This window comes from Pseudorasbora parva, chromosome 21 (assembly GCF_024679245.1).
Source record: "Pseudorasbora parva isolate DD20220531a chromosome 21, ASM2467924v1, whole genome shotgun sequence".
Classification (NCBI taxonomy): Eukaryota; Metazoa; Chordata; class Actinopteri; order Cypriniformes; family Gobionidae; genus Pseudorasbora; species Pseudorasbora parva.
This window is the reverse complement of record NC_090192.1, coordinates 37,120,871-37,148,189: the sequence shown is the minus strand read 5'-3', so window position 1 is coordinate 37,148,189 and position 27,319 is coordinate 37,120,871. Positions and strand designations below refer to the sequence as shown.

Below are 27,319 nucleotides of genomic sequence, written 5' to 3'. Positions count from 1 at the left end.
AATTATCAGTGCACACCTGGAAGAGTATTAACGTAACCACAGTTGCAAACAGTTCAGGAAGAACGAGTAACAGGAACAGTGTTTAGGATCCATGCGTCCGTTAGTCTTAAAGGGACCGCAGTCATTTGTTATTCAAACTTCAAAAAGACAAACGATCAACTGCTCTTGACTGATCAACTTGTGTAACTTTAATAGTTTCATCTGTACGCTATTGAATTTTTTTACAAAGAACATTATCCAATGTTGTTTTAAATGTAATTACTTTGCATTTTTTTTAATTCAGTTTCTTATCTGAATGTTAGACCTACCTGAAAAAATAAAGCAGTCTATTTAATTTGTATCTTCTATTCTATTGCATTTATTTGTGCTATTGTTTGTAATCTGTTTATTTGTTCTTATTTTATTACTGTTTACTCGTCTTTTAAAATTCAATTCACCATTCGAAATCAAGCTTCCTTGTGCTGTGTGTAAGCTATTGCAACACAATTATGTTACCCCATTGTAAAAAATAGCAAAAATTTGAGAATTTTAATAGTAATTGATCAATAATTGTTCAAATCAAAACGATGCCCAACCCTAAGGAACATGCTGGCCACATGAATTTTTAGTAAAAAATAACAATGAATAATAACAAGTTCTGTTGTCATATTAAGCATCTTATCTTTTTTTTCTTTTCTTTTCTTTTTTTTTCTTTTTCTTTTTTTACTGTGGTATCGATTTAGTATCGATATATCGATATTTTAGTCTGGTATCGTATCGAAGTCATAATTTTGGTATCGTGACAACACATATATATATATATATATATATATATAATATCAAACATCCTCCCTCACATCTCCCACTCCCTCTCTCATTTCCATCAATAGGGGTGAGGGGGAGATGTGAGGGAAGATGTTTCGGCCGGGACTTTTTACTGCACCAAGTCGAAGTACTCTCAGAAGTGCTATTCCACCATACATTATAGTTCTCCTTTTTAATCCGATTAGAAAAGCGCCACGTTTTATTTTATGCCACCAAACATCGTTCAGCTATTGGTGTAACTGTATTTAAATAGGGAACACGTGGAGGTGTTTGGTCGCTTCTAACTTGATCTCTGTTTGGTACCATAGTGAATGAACTGGGCTTAGTGGGCTAAGCTAAACGCTATCAGATCGTCACCGCGCGTCAGAGAGATTAAGTGCACACACTCATAGAGAGGTATGTATCAACTTGTTTTAGTTAAGGGAGTAACATAGTTTGATATAGAAAGCGGTGAAGTATCCCTTTAAATCATGTTAGTTTAAAAATCCTAAAAAAGCTGACCAGCTGGTTTCATTTACTCAAGCCAATTTTATTTACATTTGCTGTTTGCCAAGGCTCATTTTGGCCCCTATATGTTTGTGAAAAGGAGTGTGTGTGCATTTTTGTTTGAGTACTTACCTTCGTAAATGAATCACAGGTGACAGGTGTGTGTGTGTGTGTGTGTGTGTGTGTGTGTGTGTGTGTGTGTGTGTGTGTGTGTGTGTGTGTGTGTGTGTGTGTGTTTTCTCTCACAATTTTGCCAAGGCTCATTTTGGCCCCTATATGTTTGTGAAAAGGAGTGTGTGTGCATTTTTGTTTGTGTACTTACATTCGTAAATGAATCACAGGTGACAGGTGTGTGTGTTCTCTCACAATTTGCCAAGGATATCTATTTTTAGCTTCAGCCAAAATACAAAACTGCTCGGCAGAAGGCAGGAGGCAGAGCGCAGGTGATTAATGAGACCCTGCGGTTTTACCTCCCTCACCTCAGTTACACTCTCACACACTGCAGCAAAGCCTTTAAGAAATCATACGTATGCTAGGCAAGCACACTTTTAAAGGGACAGGCCACTTATAAATTAAAATAATCCTTTACCCACACTCATGTTATTCCAAACCTGCATGACAGTCTTTTTTTTCCTTTTTTTAAAATGAAAACTTGAAAGAACATCTCAAGCTATTTTTTTTATTTTTATTTTTATTTAATTTTTTTGTGCGTTCAACGGAGAAAAAGAAAGTTACACAGGTTTGGAACGACGACACAAGGGTAAGTAAAGGTTGACTGAATTCTAACGTTTGGCTGAACCTTTCTTTAAATCAGAAAACATCCTGGCTTTCAGAACAGATGTGGGATGCTCTCTCAAAGAGAATCGGCTCTGTGGCTCTGACTCAGAGATTGGACCGTAACCAGAGTCCAAAACCCCCACGCGGACCGGGCTAGCCCAGGTGCAGTGGACACAATGCAGGCCTTTCTTCCACTGGGGCTGTTTATGTGCAGCATCTGAGAGGAAGAAAGCAGAGGAAGAGAGAGCGATCGCAGGAAGTGAGCTGAAGGAGAAGTGTTCAGGGACTCTGGAGGGGATTGCAGTATTGACCAGCTATAGATGGACAAGGCTTAAGGTTTTTGCCAATGCCCTGCAATAGTGCACTGCATTATTTATTTAATAAAAATAAATTATATATATGGTTTATATTTAATATAGTATTCTTTAATATATATTATTTGAACTTCAGTCTTCAGTACTGAAGTTCGAGTTGGACTTTGATTGTTTGACTGTTTAGTTTAGTCTTAAAGGCTCATCTCGCATCAGATCCGCGTCTCTTTCCCAGCCATTGCCATAGATCGCATCGCTGTCACATAATATTCTCTAATACCCGTCTGCCTCCCGACGGCCGACGCAGAATCCTGGCTTTGTCTGTCCTGCTGTCTTCCATCTATGATACACGATGAGAACACAGCCGTATCATCAACGCACGCTGCGGCCCAGAGATATGCTTTTATAACCTAATACTGCGCTGACAGGAAACAGATGCCCGCTCAGAGAGGGAAGCGCACACCAGGAAAAGAAAATACAGTTAAGTGGAAAGAAAACAGAAGAGAGTGAGAGAAGACGGTTTTCTATTGGACATTTAGGTTATCTTGATTTGTGTGTCAGTGCGTTCATTCTGCTTGGTTTGTGGTAATTTGGTAATCAGATATGCATGTTATTTCGAAGTGGGAAATCAGGCTATTAATGATTAAAGTTTTGCCCTTATTTATGACAGACAGTTAAAATCAGGGCACTGAATCCAGGCCGTCCTTCGTTTCTTTTGGCTAGGAAAAAGACACGCGATTAGAAGCGATATTTCAAGCGCTACCAATGGGGAATTGATAAACCACGTGTTGGCAGCTTTCTGTGTGCTGAAGACAGTTTCAATCGCCACAGTGCCTCTTACTCGAGCTGTTTTATATGCTGTCCACAGACAATCATTTAACTCGTCGCTCGGTTTGAGAACATTTCATGTGTACAGTAATGCACAAACTATATTAAACGGGGCAAGCGTTCTGTAATAGCAAATAATTCCAAATAATATTCACTGAATGCATTTTTTTGCATTATTATTATTATTTTATGCATATTTAATTTTTATGCATATTTAATTTTATATAGCATTTATTTTATTTATTAATTAATGAATTATTATTATTTTAAAGCATTTTTATGTCTTTCTTTGTCCTCGCTGAAGTACTTACATTTAATTCTGCTGTACAAAAATGCGATGTAAAGTCCTTTAGATGAGGGTCTGCTTTTCGAGGCAGATGAACTATGTAGGAAACGCCCTTGTATTTTTTGTTTTTATCTGTAATGCTTTATGCTAGTTAAATTAAAGTAGTCTAAAGGTGATATTTTCATAAATGATGTCCTGAATTATAACATACATGTTGTGAAACGCATCTTATTATGAGGAAATTAGCCCTGATTTTCTTAGTTTGTGAGTGAACTTTTTTTCTTTGTAATTTATCTGATAAATAATCGCATTAATCACCCAAATAGTTGATTTAATAGACAGCAGTCATTTATTAAGAATAGCTAGTTTAGTTCTGCGAGGATTGATAAGATTAGATATAATTTCGCACGGGCAAGGTAAGTCGTAATAAGATGAGTCTCAACATGCAGGGGCTGTTTTCAGGAGGAACAACAACCAGGAATAATTGAATTAAAAACATTCATATGAAACAGCTCTTGTGAATATGAGTGAGTCACATAAGGAGCGGCTATTGATAAATCCATTCTGAATCACTGTTAAACCCAAATGCGCGGGTCACGCACATGTGCACGTTACATGACTAAACTTTCATTCAAAGAGGCTTTGTGGAGTATTTACAGGACCGTTCCTGTAATCCTGGTAAAATGTAGCCGCGTTTTGCTCGGATATCTCGCATGCTAATGGAGGTTTTAAATATAAACCCTGATCTCAGTGCTAGAAGACTGTCTGGCAGAACACACGCTGCTAATTAGTGCGATTTTTGCCCAGGGACTCACTCAGCGCCTTTAAAGCACACGGGTACAGATACAGTGGAAGTGAAACTGCCCTGGCTCATGGATTTGTCTGGAAAAAAAAGCAGCAGTAGTTCTTCTTTGATTCAGGGATGTGTAGCATCTCAGGAGAGGCTAAAGGTGATTGGATGAGACGGGTCACACAGAGCAGTGTGGGTCTCAGCAGTATTATGCATTCATGAAATAGCAGCGCAAATGGCCTTTGCACATTTAATAGCTCTTCAAATCTTTCTTTTCTGACTGTATAATGTATTAGTGGTGCTTGTGAAGACAGGAATCACTATTATTATTGCTCATATTTTGCATTGGTGATTTGAACAAACCCCTGACCCATCGACTCTGGTGTTTAATAACTCATGTGCTATTATCATTCAAAGCTTGTTTGTTTGGACGATACTCACCCGGCCATTTTTGAATGCTATTTTATTCGTTTATTTAAAACATTTATTTATTTATTTATTTTATTTTATTGATTTACATTTATGCAATTGGCAGATGCTTTTATCCAAAGCGACTTACATTGCATTCAAAGTACACATTTTACATCTTTGTCAATTCTTTTAATTTAATTTGCACTTATTTTTGTGGTATTTGTCATTTTTAAAGCTTCCCAGCCACACATTTATTTCACATCTCTTCTATTTCTTTTTTCTTTTTGCTGATGCACTTGCATTTAATTCCGCTCTGCAAAAACGTGAAATTTGAGCTGTAAAGTTGGCCTGTGAAGTGAGGTGCCACTTTTCTAGGCCGATAAACAGGGTTTACACCATAAAAAGGATGCGAACGAAGCTGACAACTTGCATCTGCCTTTACGAACGATCCGCTCCAGTGGTGTGCTCCACGCTCAGGACGTTAGACCTATTTTGCTGTCACATCTAGAGACCGAGAGTCTGTTATCATCCAGCTGAAGCTGAAATCGGTCCCGCGGAACCCCAGCACGAGAGACACTCACTGTGGAGAGCATCAGATGTGACCCGCTGGAGGAGATCAGATATTATTCTCTGCTCATCAAGGGAGTTCACGGGCAGGACATCGGCCGTCAGAGATCCCGTCCTTTCATCTGCTCTTTAAAGGTTACACAGACATTTTTCTGCTCACCAGGGACGACACAGACACACCGAGAGGCTCAGAGACGTGTGTTTATTGATGTTACGCCGATTTCCATGGAGTTTTTTGGAAGTATTATATTAGTGCTGCCTTTGAGTCATGATATGAAACACTGTAAAAAAAAAAAAGTTGAGTTAACTTAAAAAAATAAAGCAACCAGCTGCAAAGCATTTTTGAGTTTACTCAACTTCAGTGGTTGAAGTTATGCCAAATCATTTTTGAAAGTTCACTAAACTTATTTGATTAAGTTAATTATACTTTACTCAGTAAGTCCATCTAACTACCAGTCCAACTCAAAGAAACAAGTTAGCCCAACTTCAGAGGTCTTGAAGTTCAGTAAACTCAAAAATGCTTTGCAGCTGGTTGCTTTATTTTTTTAAGTTAACTCAACTTTGTACTTTTTGTAAGTTGGTTCAACTTTGAAACCAAAAAGTTGGTTCAACTTTTTCAACTTACCAGTCCAACTCAAAGAAACAAGTTAGCACAACTTCAGAGGTCTTGGAGTTCAGTAAACTCAAAAATGCTTTGCAGCTGGTTGCTTTATTTTTTTAAGTTAACTCAACGTTGTACTTTTTGTAAGTTGGTTCAACTTTCTTCAAATATCTAACCCAGATACTTGTGTACCCACCACATTAAGAATCCAAATACAGCCAGAACAAACCACACTGAAAATACAACACAATACAAAATACATTGCCATCATTACAGAAAAATTTTATTGACAATTCTGCAAAACAGCATTTTCTGTCTCCAATAGGTACATTAAAAGGTGATGAACTTCTACTCCACTCTTCAATATTTATAAACAAAAAAAGATTATGCACTAAATTAGAGTACAAACTGAAATAAATAAATAAATGCTCAACCTTATGATTATCCATAAAGACTGCAGCAATTTTTTTAAGGACCAGACTCTTGCTGAGCACTGGGGGTCAAGAACATTAAACACTTTTGAAAAAAATATTTAGTAACAATTGCAGCAAAGGTATTGCACATTACCTGGTCCAATCTGCTCTTAGTACTACAGAGGGGCACCTTATATTTGGGTTTGAGTGGATGGTGGCATCATTTTCAAAGATGGTTAAGATCCTCATCTTCTCCCTTTATCCTGGCTCTATGTCCTGCAATAGAAATAAGCATAAAATTAGGGATTTTCCAGTGGACCACAGTGTGTTCAGTGTGTTCCTAAACATGCTCATGTAACTTTATTTGAAAAGTAAAGGTGGCCCTGATTATAAAGGGTTAGTTCCTCACAAAAATGAAAATTAGACCATGATTTAATCACCCTCAAGCCATCCTAGGTGTATATAACTTTCTTTGTGTCAGAGTTATATCAGAGTTATATATTAAAAAGCGCATTTTTACCTACCCATCCATCAGCTATTCTATCCATCATATAACTGCCCCACACACAAGCGCATGTTGACTTGCATACCGTTGGAAGCTAGATATTTTAGTCTATACAGTTTTAAGTATGGATATTTTTCTTACACAAACACGCTACTTCGCTTGAATGAATGAATGATACACTTTTATGATGGATAGATGCACTTTTATGGACTTCAAAACAGAAACCACCATTCAATGCCATTATAAAGCTTTGAAGAGCCATGATATTTTTTATTTAACTCTGCGTATATGAAGAATGTCCAATACACCTGACTTCAGGGTGAACAAACCATGGGCTAATTTTCATTTTTAGTTGAACTAACCTTTTAAGCTTGTTCAAATTCAGCCATTGAACTAAAACTGATAAACATATTATATTTCCCAAGCCCAAACACTGCCACACCTGAACCTGTGCTGTTAGAAGCCATTTCAGCATTGATGTAATTACAATGCTGATTCAACAACAACTTGTTGAATTTGTGCTCTCAGATGAAATCAAACTGATCACTGAGAAAGATTCAAATATGATTTTTCAATTTAGTATTTTTTACCATGACTTTGTACCCTGCTTTCGTCTCTTTACTCTGCCTTTTGGCTGACAGAGAGCAAATGATAAGTTTGTATACCTAAAAGGACCTGATAAACAGGTGAACAGGTGAAGTATTTCAGGCATGAGTGTATATGCTGATGATGACACACATCATCTTACCAGGCAAGTCTTCAGGATGTTTCCAAACTTTTCTCTTATAAACAAAGGTCCCTCTGAAAGTTGTGGCCTTTCTTTGAGCAAGTACAATGGAGTGACTGAAAGACAGAAAAAACAAATATGGAACAAGTTATATCCAAGTTATATCCTAAGAGAGGCATGGGACTTAGCTTGACAGAGAGATGACACCATTCAACCTTTAATCAAACATATATCACATGCTAAACAATTACCTGATGTTCATGTTGGTCTAGTAAGAACTTCATCTCATCTCCATTCTCTGTACAACTAGATGTGTGTTCATCCAATGAAGGGAAAAGGTGCTCTCCTGTAATACTCAGCACAGACCCTGAAAAAAACAAAAACATTGTTATAACAGTAAAAATTAAGTGTACACTTCATTTAGATCTAAAAATAATAAACTCACCTGATCTTTCAAAAAGTCACATTTTTTGCACATCTGCCAGATTTTTGTCAATGCATCACTGATGTTTGATGTTGTTGCTTTTTTTTTCTTTTTTTCTAAACAGGACAAATACAAAAACAAACACAAAAGCAGTTACAGTGTGTTAATTTAACGCGTAGCATTACAGAAATGGAATAATACAATGTGAAAACAACCCAATGCATAGTCTTCACTGTATTAATTAAATATAAATGTATTTATAAAGATACAAAAGAGCATTAAGTGATTTTGTCTTGTTGTTTGAGTAACAACAAGACAGCAGGTACATAGATTGCTGTCCCCTTAAGAGCTAAGGCACATATCTAATACATCCTACTAAAAAACCTTGGATTCACTAAATTATTTATGTTCACTTAAGACATAACCTACTGTGTTTACGGTAATGCTACCCACTGTGAGCTTTTTGACAAAATAGACCTGATAAACAGGTGAACAGGTGAAGTATTTCAGGCATGAGTGTATATGCTGATGATGACACACATCATCTTACCAGGCAAGTCTTCAGGATGTTTCCAAACTTTTCTCTCATAAACAAAGGTCCCTCTGAAAGTTGTGGCCTTTCTTTGAGCAAGTACAATAGAGTGTATGTGACTGAAAGACAGAAAAAACAAATATGGAACAAGTTATATCCAAGTTATATCCAAAGAGAGGCATGGGACTTAGCTTGACAGAGCGATGACACCATTCAACCTTTAATCAAACATATATCACATGCTAAACAATTACCTGATGTTCAAGTTGTAAGAACTTCATCTCATCTCCATTCTCTGTACAACTAGATGTGTGTTCATCCAACGAAGGGAAAAGGTGCTCTCCTGTAATACTCAGCACAGACCCTGAAATCTGCACATCTGCCAGATTTTTGTCAATGCATCACTGATGTTTGATGTTGGTGCTTTTTCTTTTCTTTTCTAAACAGGACAAATACAAAAACAAACGCAAAAGCAGTTACAGTATGTTAATTTATCATGTAGCATTACAGAAATGGAATAATAAAAAGATATTACAACCCAATGCAGTCTTCACTGTATTAATTAAATATAAATGTATTTATAAAGATACAAAAGAGCATTAAGTGATGTTGTCTTGTTGTTTGAGTAACAATATATACACAAGACGGCAGGTACTTAGATTGCTTTCACTTTAAGAGCTAAAGCACATATCAAATACATCCTACTAAAACATCTTGGATTCACTAAATTATTTATGTTCAATTAAGACATAACCTACTGTGTTTAAGGTAATGCTACCCACTGTGAGCTTTTTGACAAAATTGGGTATATGTTTCACTATCAAATTGCAATAAACACAAAAGATTAGCACTTACATGCTGTCTTTAACATTTTTAACATCATGCACGTCCTTCTTATTCTTTTCTCGTTCAAGCATGTTTCCTCACACTTGTCTAAGTTGTCAATAACGTTGAAGCTGTAACTTTTGGCGCGCGTTAATCAAAACAAAACGGTGTGCATGCGTCTTGCGGAAGAACATTGTAGTCGGAGCTACTTCTCTCTGTTTATGTCTATGAGGACGAGTCACGCCGAAAGTATTGTGCTACTCCGCATCGACGCCGACTGAGCTAAAATAGTCCCAAAATAAACATGTATTATAGGTGTAGCGTAATGATTCAAAATAAGACAAAAACACGGTTTAAAAAATGGATTCATAAAGTACTTGCTCATTGTATCTATTTCGTAAATTTTGAACATAAAAAAAGTTTATTACAAAGTGAAGCTTTAAATAGACGTTACTGTGCTACGTGTACAATCTCTAGCAAAATAGGCCTACATTTTATATAGTCTCCATTAAAAATATAGTCCATCCAGCCATACTCTAGCTGTATATGTTGATATATACCTTCAAATGTTAACAGATTGCTAACAGGATCACCGAACATAACAGATAACAAACAAGATAACTAATCACCACATGCTTTAGTATGAGTTTAGTCTTTTAACATTTAACAAACAAGGTGTGCCATATATGTAGCTTAAATTATTCATAAAGCTTAAAGAAAACTTACCTCAACCAGATGAAATCCAGTCCCTTCCAAAGCGTGGTTGAAGGAGGAAACCCCGTGCAAGATACAGCGCTGACATTCTGCGCATGCGCGATGACGGGAAGTTATGAATAAATTAAAACATTACGTTTTCTCAACTTACTTGTTTGTGTTCAGTGGACGACATATTAGTAAACTTGCAGTGAAATCGTCCTTATAAGTAAACTCAACATTGTGGTCAAAAATTTGTCCACTCAACTTAAAATCTGAAACTGAGTCAACAATTTGCAAGTTGGATTTTTTACAGTGAAGAAAAGATGTTGATGCGTGTATAAATATAATATATAATATGTATCAAACTAAAAATATAAATGACAGATTTTGAGCTTTAAGCTTTTAAGATCTAATATTGATTTAGAATGATTTTACACTGGGAACTGTTGTAATCTGCTTGTTATCACGGTCATTCTTGGCAGTTTTTGAAATATAAATGCATGATGCATTCATTGTGAAGTTGCATGGAACGGAAATTGCTATTGTTTTGTGTTCTCTAGTGTAAGGTATATCCTAGTAAAGTGGCTTCTTGAACTAGAACAAATGTAGGATGGGACTTGAGTTTGTTGCCCTGCTGTCCTTGTGTTGGTGCACACTTCAGCAGAGATAAATGTCTTTGAGAGCGAGGACACGCTTATGTTTTTAATGAAAGATAATGAGATTATGAGAATTGTCACTTGCGATTCCATGGTAAATTTTAAGGCACTTCTAATGATATGTGGCCACATTACCCACTATTCCATGAATGTGTGAACTTGGTAACCCCACTCGGTTGCTAGACTAGAGGTTCACCAGCTTGAAGATTTTGTGTACTTTCCCAGGTAGACAAATTGTATTGCCACCCCTGCCTGACACCCCCTCCTCCTCCTCCTCCTCCTCCTCCTTGTGTCTATCAAGTGTCTTTCCTTTTTTTCGCTCTTTATCCAATCCGTCCTCCCACTCCATTCGATCTCTCCCTCTCATTTAAATTCATGTATGGCATCGTCTAGAGGGGCTGCTGGGATTACATTACACACAGAAGTCATCTCTGCGTTCAGGCTCCGGGCTTTGCGGTGTGTGGCGATGCCGAAAGCTGTTTAAATTTTAAAAAAGCCATCTGTATCTGATGGACTGTCAGGCGGCTGCTGAATTTGAACAAAATACTGGATGGCGTCTGTTGGTGAAATATCAGGAGCTGTTAAATGTATTCGCTGCCATTGGAAACAGCAACAATGAGCTCGAGAGAAACGAGGCGTGAAGTTGAATTCCTGTGTAAATTGTGCATTTGAAATGGTTGTGTTTAACAGGACTCGTTCTGAGAGAGCATTAAGTTAAGAGGAGACGTCATAGTGGCACTGGGTATTAGTGACGCTATTGCTCAAACTTCAACAAACCCGTGCTTTAGTGCATAACTCGCCCCGCGTTATTTGTGCTAAAAACATGAATGATTCCTCAAATCCTAAGCATACTGTATGTGACCCTTGGACCACAAAACCAGTGATCAGTCTCACGGGTATATTTGTGGCAATAGCCAACAATACACTGATAAAAACAACTTGTAAGATTTACTTGATAAAATCTTTGTAACAATTTGCACTCAGTTTTTCTAAGTAAAATTTACTGCTGCGATATCAAGTACAACTTACTTGCCAATATCAAGTAAAATGTACTTAACTATAAATGTAACATTTGCAAAGACATTAAGTAAATGTTACTTAATTATATTTAACTTAGCATGTTGTATTTATTAAAGGTAATCAAGTAAATTTTATAAATCTGTATTATTTACTCTTATGAAGTAATTAAGTAGATTTTATAATGTTTGTCCATTTGACATTTTGAATTACTTAGTTGAATTAATTTATATTACTCACTATTATTATGTAAATGTTGCTATTTTAAACCAAATAAATGTAATAATTTTCTCTGCATCAAATACATTTATCACAAATCACACATAAATACAATAAAGTTGAACAGTTTATTATGTCAAAATTTACAATTAACCATTAAATCAGTAATGTTCACATCAACTGATTAAGTAGTTAAGGTACATTCATTATAATTTACAATAACTGTAGAATTAACCATGTATGGTTCAACTAAACATCAGCAGCCAACAGTGGCATAACTAACATTAAAGGGTTAGTTCAGCCAAATATGAAATGTATCACATTTGAGTCCAAAAATAACAAAAACTACGACTTTATTCAGCATTGTCTTCTCTTCCGTGTTTGTGTTCAATCCTCAAATAAAGATTCAAACGGTGAAAAGAAGCCAATGCTGAATAAAGTCATAGTTTTTGTTATTTTTGGACCCAAATGTATTTTGGATGCTTCAAGAGACTCTAATTAACCCACTGATGTCTCATATGGACTACTTTGATGATGTTTTTATTCCCTTTCTGGACATGGACAGTATAGTGTGCATACACTTGCATACGCTCTCGGACTAAATATAAAATATCTTAAACTGTGTGTTAAGATGAACGGAGGTCTTACGGGTGTGGAGCGACATTAGGGAGAGGAGTTAATGACAGACATTTCATTTTAGGCTGAACTGAACTAACTTAACCCTTTAATGACGAGCACATGCATAGTCCAGCTGAAACAGAATGGTCACTTTTCCTTAATGCTCATTCATCGACTGGATCCTCTCGATCAGCTCCATGGACGACCATCTTAAGGATATGTTCAGCAGCAACACTGCGACTGTCCTCCTGCATACAGTTTGTAAGAAAGAAAGAACACAATTCCATTTAAGAAATAGAATTACATTTAACATTACATTTTATTTTCATTAAAAAGGTGACCGGACCTTCATGTCGTTAGCTCACTAAAATAGAATTGCTGACATTCATGCACTTGTTGCTAACGTTATACATCAATGCTTATTTGGTATCAGAGTTCACCTGCCATCCAAACTTTCCTTCTTTAGTGCAGAGTGCAGACTAACTTATGCTTTGATAAAATAATTGCTGTGAAATTTTCAGTGGATATAAAAACAACTTAGACACTTTAAAAAAATGCTAACATTAGCTAGAGGACACACACACAGGCAGCCAGCACTTAATCACGGCCAGCTAACATTAAATTATTTTGAAGTTAACCAGACAGGGTGACTTTTTCTACAAGAACGTGGCTAACTACATTTAATCCCCTCTATCTTTGACTAAACACCAGTCTCAACTTTATAGAAGTGGATAATGCTTTAGCTTTAGCTACCGTTATTGTGATTAAAACTCACTTTTAGTCAATTTTAAACCGTAACGTATATGCAATAATCAAACCATCAAAACGAAGTACATCGTTATCACAAATCTAAAATAGAAAAGTCAGAACTTACCGAGAATAAGTCAGCCATATAAAAGCGACATCCCAAACCGACCGTCTCTGCCTCTGAACCGGGATCTTTTTGAGCAACAACAAAAATGGGCGGGCAGATTCGATTCAAACACACTTTGCTTTTCAGATTAAAATTTACTTAGTATTTTTAGGTGAATGTGCTGTGACTATAAAACATTAAATACTATTTGTAAATATATGGTAAATGTACTCTTTCTTCTCAGTTAATTTATTACATTAATAAATTGTGTAAATTTTACATAAGATATATAGTTCCAACTTAATCCTGATTTTACAATGTATAAATTACATGAATTAATGTAATAGATTTTACAATACCACAAAGTCATTTTTTTCAGTGTACATTGTATGGGTCAAAATTATAGATTTTTCTTTTATGCCAAAAATCATTAGGATATTAAGTAAAGATCATGTTCCATTAAGTTCTTTAGTAAATGTCCTAACAATATATATATATATATATATATATATATATATATATATATATATATATATATATATATATATATATCAGAAATGTATTATTAGTAGTAATATGCATTAATAAGGACTTCATTTGGACAACTTTAAAGGCGATTTTCTCAATATTTAGATTTTTTTTGCACCCTCAGATTCCATATTTTTTATCTCAGCCAAATTGTCTTAAAACATATATCAATGGAAAGCTTATTTATTCAGCTTTCGAATGATATATGAATCTCAGTTTCAAAAAATATCCTCCTTAGACTGGTTTTGTGGTCCAGGGTCACATATCTGTTGAGGAGAAGTTGATTTTGGCATGTTGGACAATAAAATGCTTCTGTTGAGATCATAGAAACTTGCTGTTGTTTTTATCAAATGAGTTTGATCTTTGTCAGAAATGAATGAGATCTGTTAATGAAGTCTGACATTTCTTGGCTTAATATAGGGCGTGACTTGAATCAGATTAACAAATGGGTTGAAATGATGTTGGTTTATTTTTTATTATTTATATGCATGATTTACTCACAAAGTAGTAACTAATGAAATGTGATTTAGTTGACGATTAAACATTGTTTATTGCCATGAACAGTTCAGTGTGTTTTCCCCGTGTGTCAAGGCCAGGCCGCATACAAGTGGAAAATCACATCCTTAGACCCTCAGTTCATTATCCCCATTATTCTCATTGTGTTAAGGTGACCTTTATTGTACATATCTGTCTGAAATGTTTGATTCTGATTGGTCAGTCATGTCATTCTGCAGTCAAGTGTGTGTATATCATATCTCTAAACTGTCCTTGCAACCAATTTCCTATATAGGTTCTCATATCACTTTGTGATCTCTTTCTTCAAGCATAATTTAATTATTTAGCCAGTTTACTGTCTCTGTTCCAGTATTGGGACACTTGGCATGCTTTTTCATTGCCTGTTCCTCCTACTGTATATCCCATGTTTTTGTAATAAATCAAAAGCTTAAACAATCGAAATGCATCCTGTTGAAACCGTTTTGAAACTAGGCATCGTGTTAGCATGAGAACAGTCGAATCCTTTTGGCGGGCTGAATTTTTGTGATATGAACTTTAAATTTGGAACAAGACATTTGGCTTTCATTTTCTTCTTTAGACTCAAATGATATATTTTGTATAAAATTGTAGTTCAGTTTGTTTACTTTATAGAAACGTAATTTTGTAAGCTTAATAGGTAGCCAATACATTTATTTATTTGAAGCAGCAGATTTTTAGCACCCGCCCCCTTTTTTTAGCAGCGCTGGTTCCGAAATGATTATTTTCATACATTTTTCTCACAGGGATTTTACAATAGTCCTTGAGTTATAAGCAATGAACCAATCCAATCAGCTATGAGGTGATTCAAAACACTACAAACTCTGATTTGAAAATCAGACAAAAATACAAAAGTAGAAGACATAATGTGAGGGAAAGAACTACAACATATTGACACACACACACACACACACATATATATACACACAAGCAGAGTTTAGGGAGAAAGAGTGTGTTCCTTTTTTTGGCTCTCTAAAAAAAGAAAAGAAATTTTCTTTTTTTAAATTTCTACAGCATCATGGGCATTGTTAGCCTAGAAATCTAGACGCACCCTAGCGGCAGCAAATTTAATTTGCCCGCAAGTGTGGTCTAGCAACTCTCAATTCCTATCTGAGCTGTATTCCTCAGAATCTGGACGGCCCAATCACATCGTGTATAGAGTCGATGGGCGGGGCCATAATGACGACGGCCGAGTTGCGTTTGCGTGCTTCTAGTAAACACAGAAACTGGCGAACGGCGGTCTTTCGAATCAGCTTTGTCCGCGCCTCCGGAAGACTTGGAGTTAAGCTTTCCTCTGAGAAAAGAACAAAGAGCGGCACTGAAGTCATTCTTAAAAAGGGAAGATGTGTTCGGAGTTTTGCCGACCGGATACGGCGAATGTTTAATCAGTCAGCGAGCTCCCCTTCACCGTCGTTGCTCCGGTTGGTGTACCGCTATCCTATCGCGTGCAGAGGGAGTTTGAAAGACAACCGTTTATCCTGCCCCTCAGATTGAGCTGTCAATGGTGAGTTTCCAGACCAAACATCTTGATGTGGGTCTGGCTTGTCAGGCTAGGGCATTGTAGTTTTTCACCAGGAATTTTCCTGTTTAATACAATTACTTAAAAATAAGCTGAAAGCGGCTGGCAGCAAATACTATATACTAAAAACCTTGTGCCTTACAATAAGGCTGAAAGTTATCATTAAAAAAATACATTTCCTTATGGAAAAAAGGATTGGAGTTTTGACTTCCGTAACCCGACTGCTGCTCTCTGTAACAAGGGCCTGACCACCCTATCAGGGTTTATTTAGCGATAAGGACTGGCTTACATAATTACCTGAATAAACATCTAATCTAAGTCTCTGTCTCTCGTTTTCTTTCCAGGTGCCATTGTGCTGCTGCATTGAGCTCCTGGATTTCACCTGTTCATTCTGTGGATCTGCGGAAGGGATGGATAGATAGATAGATAGATAGATAGATAGATAGATAGATAGATAGATAGATAGATAGATAGATAGATAGATAGATAGATAGATAGATAGATAGATAGATAGATAGATAGATAGATAGATAGATAGATAGATAGATAGATAGATAGATAGATAGATAGATAGATTTTTCGGAAGAGATCTCAGAGAGCGAGACAGAGAGAGACAGAGAGAATATGAGGCAAAGTTTTAAGTCTGAAGGAGCGATGTGATGGTTGGATTCCTCCTTCAGCTCGCCGGCTACAATGGACCTCCAAATCATACACTGAAACATCACTGCTCAAGGTAGGGTCAAAACATTTCCTCAGTAAACACGGTTGAATGTCAATGTCAATATAGGTTTTCTTTTTTGCTGTTGCATGTTATTTTTTCTCTGAAGTCTAAGGTCGGTCAATGTCTTGTGCATTATACAGTTTAAACGACCCGTTTCCAAGCTCTCCCTCACATTTAGTATTAAACAGGCCGTTTTTGCTGCTGTACCATTAAGTCTCTTCCAGAGAGAGCAGAGTTGCTGAATACAGAATAGATGTTGATGTGTGAATATGGTTGGTCATATGGTAATAAGCTCATGATTTTGATGTCATTTAGGGGTGCGAATCGTCACTAGTGTCACGATTCAATTCGATTGTGATTATCGTGTCAACAATTCGATTGCATGCATTTTCAATATTACTGCACATTACTGGCTACATTTTTGTCAATCAGTACAAGCAGTCAGTTATATGAACGTCATTTTTATTTAATCTGCTGAAAGTACACTTCCTGAATGTAGCAAACATCAAACTCAACTTAAGTCTGAACACAGCAGACGACAGGAGCGTTAGGAACTAATAATCATCTGTAAATACTAAAAGCACATGAACCTGTCAAGTAGTTTACTTAAGTTACAATAACACACACGCATGCATGCAGCCTCGCACACACATGAATTTGGCCTTGCGCACACACACCTGCGTGCCTCGCACAAACACACACACTTTCATGCACACACATGCAGCCTCACACACACGGGTTGATTTCCAGACCGTATATGTATGATTCAGGCGATCCAACACCCTCCACATGTACAAGATGGAGAAACATTTTTTTTGGGGCTACTTTTGACTGGCCATTGGGCTAATTTTGTTGCACAGAGCTGGCTTTTTTATTATTCGCTTTTGTGTTTTGCCTTCCTCCGCCATTTTACGTTAGCCTGAGAAGCGCACGTGGAACCAATGAGGTCAGAGAAACGTCAGGCTATAATCGATTGTGGTCTATAACTTCAGAATCGTCCACATCCACATCGCCATGCAACGATTCATTTCAACACCTCTAATATCAATATGCAATGATTTCTGAGAAATATGTTTTAGCAGTTTCTGGATGGACTGAGGAGCGATTTTTGAGTTGTGTTGTTTGCCACCATTTAATGAGCTTAAATACACTCACCTCAATCTTTTTACGTTCACGACAACGCTCTAATGTTTTTAAGCTCCAGTTTCATTCACATAATCCAAGCGTAGAAAATCAGGCCTGTTGGGTTCATTTTCATTTCATCTTTCACACATTATTCTCTTGATTGTTCATCATGTTGCGTGCGGTTATAAAAGCTGCATGTTCAGCACAGTCACATTCTCTGATCCTCTCAGCGTCTGCAGGAATACTCAAAGAAAATGTTCTTGTTTGTATTGTTGTCTCATTGTTCCTGTTATTGTGGCTTCGCTGGCACAGCGTCTCATTATCAGCGCTGTTACCAAACGCTCCGTAGAGGCAAAAAACATGGAGATACTCTAGTGGGTTTTGTGCAAACACGCCTGTGGATAGACAATGCACGTGTGTGTGTGTTTGTGAGTTTGTGCATGTGTGTACTAGTGTCCAGGACTTGGAATGTGTGTATCTTATCCAAAGGTTGAGAACTGTGTGTCAGACTCGAGCAGGAAACCTGGCTGCACAGGAAAGGAAATAACCTATCAGTTGGCAGATGGGCGGGACAGCATGTGTCCTACACACACACACGTATGCACACACGCATGCACACGCACACACACACACAGACACACACACACACACACACAAACACACGTTTTTGTGAATTGTGGCGACTTTCCATAGGCGCAATGGATTTTATACTGTACAAACTGTACATTTTATCCCCCTACACTGCCACTGCCCCTAAACCTACCCATCACAGGAAACATTCTGCATTTGTACATTTTCAAAAAAACATAATTTAGTATGTTTATGAATCCATTTACATTGTGGGGACTGCTGGCTGGTCCCCACAATATAGGTGATCTCAGTTTTACTGACTGATTGATTGATATCTTTATTTTCGAACATGAGAGAATTAATAAAAATATAATAATGTTCAAACATTTTAAAAAGAAAAAGATAAAAAATAGAAGAAATAAAAATAAAATAAAAAACAGCAAAGTATCTTTCCTGTATAAACATGCTTCTGTCTCATGTATGAAAAAGGAGTAGGAAGAAGTAAAACTTATATACTCCTACCCCGTTAATTCTTAAATTTGGTTTTATTTAAAATTACATTGGTCCCCACAATGTAATATAAACAAGTACACACACATACACACAAATACACGCACACACGGGCACACTCTCTAATTTCTATGTTTTTGTACATAGTACATCCACTAAAATCAATGTCTCTTCCGCTCACCAGGGCTGTATTTATTTGATCAAAAATGCAGTAAAAACAATAATATTATACAATATTATTACAATTTTCAGCATCATTACTCCAGTCTTCAGTGTCACAATATGAATCTAATATGATGATTTGTTGCTCAAGAAATATTTATTAGTCAATTCTGCTTCATATATTTGTGAAAATATTTTTTTTCTTTGATTAATACAAAGATCAAATTAAGAGAATTGAAATATATATATATTGTAACATTATAAATGTCTTTATCACCTTTTAACAGTTTAAAGCAAAAAAAGTACTAAAAAAAACAAACAATAAAAACAAAAGTATGCCTTTAGAAATGTTTATATGATAGTTCCTATTAGATTTAGAAAAAGTAAAAAAAATAATAATAATAATAAAAAAAAAACGGTTAAATTGAGAATGAGAATAATCATGTTTTCGAGTTACTCAAAAACATTTGTGGTTAGTTTTGAATCTTCACAACAACAAACAGTGTGAACTGATTCAACTGTTCAGTAGGTTTGCTACAGAAGTTTAAATTACAGTTCATTGGCCAAATAAAAGCACAAAAGCACAAATCATTGCAATTATTCAAAATGTGCCTGATTTTATATTGTCAGCAAAATCAATGTGAATCAACCGTACATTCATGAACTCAACACACACACAAATGCTCATTATAAACCCTGTTTATGTGGCCCGGTCTGTCCAGTCCAAATGCCAAGCGGATTGTTCGTCTATCAGACTGGAGATTGGCACTCTGCTTGTTCTCATTCATTGCTTTTTGACATTTACACGAGCTTAGCTGCTCTTTTCTCTCACAGCATTTACATTTTTTTTTTAATTCATTCTCTCCATCATGTCTTTCGAATGTCTTTCCTCAGTGGAACATGAAAGGAGAGTATCCTGGCTGAATGGGGCCTGAAAGACTGGTGTGAATTTTTTTTCATTTGCATGCAGATTTTTTAAAGTAAATTTCACATATGAAGTTAAGTAAACTCTACTTAATTAAGTGAAGTAAAATTAACAAATAAAATATATATTTTTAATTTGGCATGTGAAAGGTTGGTGAGTAATTTCGACGTTTTACTCAAACAATCGAACACTGAATTAAATCACGCTTTTAAAGTGTAGGCTTTACTAAGAAACATATAAGTATTAGACAACAGATATTGTGTAGACACCAAATCTACATAATAGAAGGCAACTGAACACAGAGACCTCAATATGGTAACATTCGATGGATCGTTTTTGAGTATGAGTGTCATTTTGAGTTGAAAATGAATTCCAGATGCCACAAAATGGCAAGTTACTAAACCTAACAACAAAAGAAAGGAGGAAACGGTGTAAATACAGCTGAAAAACAGCAAGGCCCAGTGCATGATGGGAACACCTGTATCATAAGCTTTTTAGAAATTAAGTAACTCTATTTAGCTTCTTCCAAAGCTAAAGTGATATGATAGGTTTAAGTAAGGAACAGTTATACATTTCTCTTTTTATTTACTGCTCTGTTCTTTTGAACACACACACACACACACACACACACACACACACACACACACACACACACACACACACGTCGTGTGTTTCCATGTTTTACGGGGACTTTCCATAGGCGTAATGGATTTCATACTGTACAAACTGTACATCCTATCCCCCTACACTGCCCTGCCCCTAAACCTACCCATCACAGGAAACATTCTGCATTTTTACTTTCTCAAAAAAAAACTCCTTCTGTGTGATTTATAAGATGTTTTCCTCATGGGGAGCAAAAAATGTCCCCACAAGGACAAGGATTTCGGATATTGCCATCTTTGTGGGGACATTTTGTCGCCATAACGTAGGGATTACCAGGTCTCACACACACACACACACACACACAAATTTGAGATCTGTACAATAATTTTTTTTTTAAATGTTTTTGAAAGAAGTTTCTTTTGGTCACCAAGGCTGCATTTGTTTGATCTAAAATACATTAATATTGTGCAATAATATTTTAATTTAAAATAACTTTTCTATTTGAACACATTTTAAAATGTAATTTATTCCAGTGATCAAAGCTGAATTTTCATCATCATTACTCCAGTCTTCAGTGTCACATGATACTGTCACACTACTGTCACACTTTAATACTATTATGGATACTGGATTATTTGATGAATATAAGAACATTAATTTAAAATAGAAATATTTTGTATCATTATAATGTCTATATAAATATAATTGTAAAACATTCTTGGTGAATAAAATCATTAATTTGCTTCAAAGTAAAAAGATGGCGTGCACAAGATTTGATGTCCATGAAGTCAAGCATGATTGAATGTCATTGCTTATTCAAAGCTATCATGTGACTTTGAAAGGCTTGGAATATAGTGCACAAGAAGCATACACTACATTTGTAATACTTTTATGGTGCTTTTTTAATCATTTCTGCAGCTTAAGTGTCCTTATTCAGCATAAACATTCTGCGTCCCAATTTGTGTACTTATGCACTATTCTATGCCGATTTAAAATACTAATAATAAATCATTACATTTATATAGCGCTTTTCTCTAGACACCCAAAGCGCTTTTACATATAGAAGGTTCTCCTCAGCCACCACCAATATTTTGTATTTTGATTTGTATAAATTGTGTGTGTTCACAATGACAATTCCCAAAAAAAGCAGTGCCCTTAAGTGTGGCGTGCTGCACCCTTCTTGCACTCAACGATCACTGCTTTAATTACATAGTGGAAGGGGAGTGGCTATCAGTCTCTGATGCTGAATGACCAAATAACTTTATAAAACTCATACACTGCACTGTTGAGTACATAGTGCACACGTGCATTAATCTCAATCTCATTTATTTATAAAGCACTTTAAAAAATAACAACTATAGCCAAAGTGTTGTACATTGTCAATACATTAACATAACACACATTTATACTATTAAATTCAAAACGTAATTTTTTTTTTGTGCATAGTGCATCATTTGGGATGCAACTTCTGTGACTATCCCACATATGAAGGTTTGGAATGTGGATGAACTGTTCTGATAAACCTGATGATTCCAGCCAGACGGCGTCTCTGCATCTTTAACGATAGTAAAACACAAGAGGCGTCTCTCTCCCCCTCCGTCTGCTCAATCTCTCATTTCTCTCTATGATCGTTTCAGTCTTTTCATTTCCTGCGCCGTCTCGGCTCAGGACCAATCAAAGCTGGGATTGCCCTTCCCTGGTTTCCTGCATGGATTTCATGTCTCATTAATAAAATGCCAACACACACACACACACACACACACACACACACACACACACACACACACACACATAAACATGTGAGCACACACTCTTTCTCTCACAATGGGCCGTCTGATTCATCAGAGCGTGTTATAATGTCACGGCTCCACCTGGGTTACAGCTCTGTCCTGTGTAGGATCCTCAACTGAGACTGACATTCTTCTAATCTAATCAGTCTTGTGTGGGTGGAGTTTATGGTGAGAGCTGGACTCTGATTGGCTAGTTATTTCACTGCAATAGCTGTCCTGTCAGATGTGGCTTTATGTGCAGTCTTATGCAGGGCTGGACTGAGGCTCAAATTCGGCCCTGGCAAACCCAGCCCATCTGGCCCATAATGATATTATCGAATTTACTGCAAATGCAGATAAACTTAATGTTGCACTTTTGTCACACAGAAATGAACTTGACAGTAAAGCACTGATTTTGAGCTAGGATGTAGTAAATTTACTGCTTTTAAATGCTGTCATCATTTACTCACTCTCATGTCGTACCAAACCTTCTCTCTTCCGTGAAACACAAAAGAAGATACTTTGAAGAATGCTGGCAACCAAGCCAATTTGGTTAGGCTGCCATTGAATATTGAACGAACAACAACAACAACAAACAGACTCAAATGATTTTCTTTTATGTTACACAGAAATAAATTCATTCAGGTTTGGAATGACATTAGGGAGAGTAAATGGTCACATTTTTAGGTTGAGCTATACCCCTTTAAAAACAATCATATTTTTAAGAGTTAACACCTAATGTATGTAACACACTGATATCTATATTTCATGAGGTTCTCATTGAAACAACATTTAGTTCAATTTGATTAGATCTATTAAAAAGTTAATAAAACATTTAAAGAGAAAAAAACCCTTTGTTCTTAATTCATGGGATCCGAGCTTTAAAGCTGTTTTGTTGAATTATAAGGACATTTGAACTGAGTGTAACTCTAGGCCAGTTTCATTTAACTGTAAGATCATAGTAGTCACAGGTAAATAAATAAATAACCTTCTATCGGCCCCAAAGTGTGTCGGCCCACCAGGAAAATGCCCGGTATACCAGATTACCAGTCCATCCCTAGTCTTATGTTAGACTAATATGTTGAGACAAGTCATGTGTAGGTTGATTCCCCTGGTATTCGGGATCTATTTTTTCAATTACATTTTGGGATGTTAGTGGTGCAGAAATGACACACTTCACCTTTAATAAACCAAAGGCATGATGATAAAGTTACATTTGTCAACATGAATATTAAAATGAGTTTTTTATTTATCGTGTAAAATTCATTGTAAAATTTCATTCGGTTCTATCTTGCTTTGCAGTGTTATTTTAGTAGTTAGTATTTTAATAGTTTAGTATTAGTATTTACATTCTTTTGTATTTTATATTAATATTTGGAATTGGCTTTCATTTAATATTTTCTTTTAAAATACTTCTATTAAGCCTTAATTTTCTATTAATTTTAGTTTAAGTGATTTTAGTCTAAAAAAATAAATAGTCGTCTTCAATTTAAACATGTTTATTTCGATTTCGTTGCCAAGGCAACATTTCTTGTTTTCATTCAAATAAAATTAAGTTTAACATTTATACTTAATTTCAGCTTGATTTTTAATCAGGGATGCACTGATTTGAACATTTTGTCTGATACCGATAACAGATAATTCTTTATATTAGAATGCGATAACAAAATATATCGGCCGATAAATATAAATAAAAAATATATATTTTTCAACAATTCAACAAGATAAGATTAGAAATTAAACATGCAAAATCATTTAAATTAATTCTCAGTGTAATAATAATTGATTAATGTTTGTCTAAATTTTCTTATCAGATGATATCGATATGGTGGCCGATATATTGCGCATGCCTATTTTTAATAATAAAAAAATGCTTTGCAAATGCAGCTTCATGTTGACTTTAAACTCAAAGAATATTGCGATTCAGTCTTAGTAGATTTTGCCGCAGGTTGTTGCAGCTGTGGGTGTTTGAACGGTGCAGGAGTATCTTTACCATGTTTTAGCTCTTTATTTCCTCTGATCTGTCAGACTGGCACTGTTGCCAGTGGCCACGCCCCCTCTGTATGATGCCACCCCTCATGTGACCCAGCCTGCAGGGAAAGAGAGACACACTCAGCCTGAAGGGGCTTAGATCAGTGGTCTCTTGTTGTGTGTGATTGTGCAGGGATTGTTTATGTGTGTGTGTGATCAAGACAATAGCGCTCAGTGTAAATCCAGTGCGGCCCAGATTTTTAAAGTGCTTTCTCACAGGCCAATCCGAGCGAAAAACAGCCTTATGCAACCTTAATCAACAACATGGCACTGGCAATCTGCTCCCACACAGAACGGCATGCTGCTAGTCTGTCAGGTTGAGAGCCCGGCATCTGGAAAGAGTCTCTGAGGAATTCTGCTCACACGCTGTGATGAAGCAGGGTGAGAATGATCTGACTGAACCTGCTGTGTTACGTCAAAATAAAAGCTTGAGCATACTCTGAAAAGTTGGTTGAGATATGACATGGAATAAATGGTTTGTTAATCAAATAAATAAAAGGACATAAAGCATCATAAATAAAATTAAAAGTAGTTCATATGACTTGTGCTATATGTGCCAAGTCTTCTGATGCAACAAAATAGGCTTGTGATATCACTTGGTTCATGAATATTCATTAGCTTGCACTGAAGTTGTGTAGTGTTCTGTAGTCATGTTAGCTAATTAATATTCATGAGCCAAAATTCACTTTGGTTGTATTTACTAATTGATTGGATCTGTAAATGTGCATTGTTTTAAATCGTTTTGACTTTGTGTTCAGCAGCAAGGCAGTTTTACAATTGCTCAAATATTTTTTATATAAACATTTTTTGATTAAGAATCCAAACATCTAAAACTAAAATTGAAACAATTTAACAATAAGATTAGAAATAAAATATACAAAATTATGTAAATCTAAATACCGAAAAATATTTCTCAGCATAATTAATTTCTCAGCTAATTATCCCTTCACCCCCTGTTAGTGGGTGGGATATATTAGGCAGCAAGTGAACATTTTGTCCTCACAGTTGATGCTTTAGAAGCAGGAAAAATAGGGGAAGTGTACGGATTTGAGCGAGTTTGACAAGGGCCAAATTGTGATGGCTATAGATGACTGGGTCTAGATCACTCTTGTGGGGTGTTCCTGGTCTGCAGTGGTCAGTATCTGTCAAAAGTGCTCCCAGGAAAGAACAGTGGAGAACCGGCGACAGGGTCATGGGCGGCCAACGCTCATTGATGCACGTGGGAAGGGCGGGCCGGTGGTCTTATCAAATTTAATACTGGTCCTGATAGAAAGGTGTCAGAATACAGTGCATCGCAGTTTGTTGTGTATGGGGTTGCATGGCCACAAACCAGTCAGGGTGCCCATGCTGACCCCTGTCAACTGTCAAAGTGCCAACAGTGGGCACGTGAGCATCAGAACTGGACCACAGAGCAATGGAAGAAGGTGGCCTGGTCTGATGAATCATGTTTTCTTTTACATCACGTGGATGGCCCAGTGCGTGTGCGTCGCTTACCTGGGGAACACATGGCACCAGGATGCACTATGGGAAGAAGGCAAGCCGGCAGAGGCAGTGTGATGCTTTGGGCAATGTTCTGCTGGGAAACCTTGGGTCCTGCCAGCCATGTGGATGTTGCATTGACAGATAACACCTACCTAAGCATTTTTGCAGACCATGTACGTCCTTTCATGGAAACGGTATTCCCTAGTGGATGTGGCTTTTTTTTTGTATAATGTGCCCAGCCACAAATCAAAAATGGTTCAGAAATGGATTGAGGAGCATAACAAAAGAGGTTAAGATGTTGGCTTGTCCTTCAAATCCACCAGATCTCAATCCAATCGAGCATCTGTGGGATGTTCTGAAGAAAGTCCATTCCATGGAGGCTCCACCTCACAACCTATATGACTTAAAGGATCTGCTACTAACATCTGGGTGCCAGATACCACAGCACATCTTCAGGGGTCTAGTGGTGTCCATGCCTCGACGGGTCAGGGCTGTTTAGGCAGGGGCCAAAAGGAGGAGCAACACAATATATTAGGTCATAATGTTATGACAAATTTGTGTGTGTGTGTATCATTTTTTTTTTTTACAGCACAATTAAATAACTGTGTTACAGTTTACTCACCTGTAGGTTCTTGAGTGATTTTTATCCCGGCCAGTATCAATCTCTTAATAAATTTAGGTTATTAAGTGTTGATTTTACATAAAATGTGAATCACTCAACTAAAGTATAAACCCTAGAATTAATCTGCTAATGTTGATCTGTTCTGGATTAATTTGAGTTTTGGGAGCTGGCCTTTTGTTTCATGTAAAGTCACAGGTTACTTGGCTGTGAAGATCAGCTGTTGAATTTTATAATGTAAAAGCTCAACTGGCACGGCCTGGTGTGTCACATCTGTCAGCACACACTCTTCTTCAAAGAAAGCTCAGATAAAGTTTGCCAGATGTACATTTTAAAACTGTGGCTGGGTGTTTAACAGGGTGTCTGTTTGAAATGTACTTGTGGTCATGGAACAGTTAAATATTGTTCTATTTTATTGGCCTGGCCAGGTGTTGGGCCTCTTTCAGTAAACAGTGAGTGTTTTACTGGAAAATAAAGCGCTCTGGAAAACAACACGAGGACAGGGAAATATACATGTTTATGAAGCTTTGTGTGCTTCATAAGCAAATGTTTTGTTTTGTTCTTATGGTCATATCAGTGTTATTTTAGCATTATTAGTTACACTTTATTATAGTATTAATTCATAATTTATGCGAGACGGTTCTTTGACAAATGCAACATACTTGTTTAAAGCCATTACTGCATAACCAGCATTAGCTCTTCATTCAATCTGCGGACGGCTGTGGCACAATTGATTGCTGTGTCAGTTCGTGATTCTCCTGGGAATAGTTCAGCAAACACCAGATTGAAATGAGTGATGAGAAACGTTTCTGGACTAAAACTATACGTTGTCTAGCAGCAGAAATGAATTTTGTGGTCAATATGTTCGACGTAGTGTC

The 27,319-nt window shown here is 36.6% G+C and overlaps 1 protein-coding gene and 1 long non-coding RNA gene across 4 annotated transcripts in view; one reads left to right on the top strand and one right to left on the bottom strand.

Moving 5' to 3' along the window:
• Positions 1 to 27,319, top strand: part of ptprea (protein tyrosine phosphatase receptor type Ea) — a 101,919-nt gene that overhangs the window by 37,118 nt on the left and 37,482 nt on the right. For 2 of the 3 annotated variants that reach the window (XM_067430654.1, XM_067430651.1), the window contains exon 2: positions 16,269 to 16,657. The gene's annotated coding sequence lies outside the window, so the exon portion shown is untranslated. Of the gene's footprint in view, positions 1 to 5,129; positions 5,396 to 16,268; positions 16,658 to 27,319 lie in introns of those variants that run through there. The other variant, XM_067430652.1, reaches the window with a different exon arrangement.
• Positions 5,592 to 8,047, bottom strand: LOC137055880 (uncharacterized). The gene is made up of 4 exons (XR_010900108.1): positions 7,952 to 8,047; positions 7,758 to 7,873; positions 7,528 to 7,622; positions 5,592 to 6,550 (listed from the first exon to the last, which is right to left on the bottom strand). It is a non-coding gene; the product is annotated as an uncharacterized lncRNA (long non-coding RNA).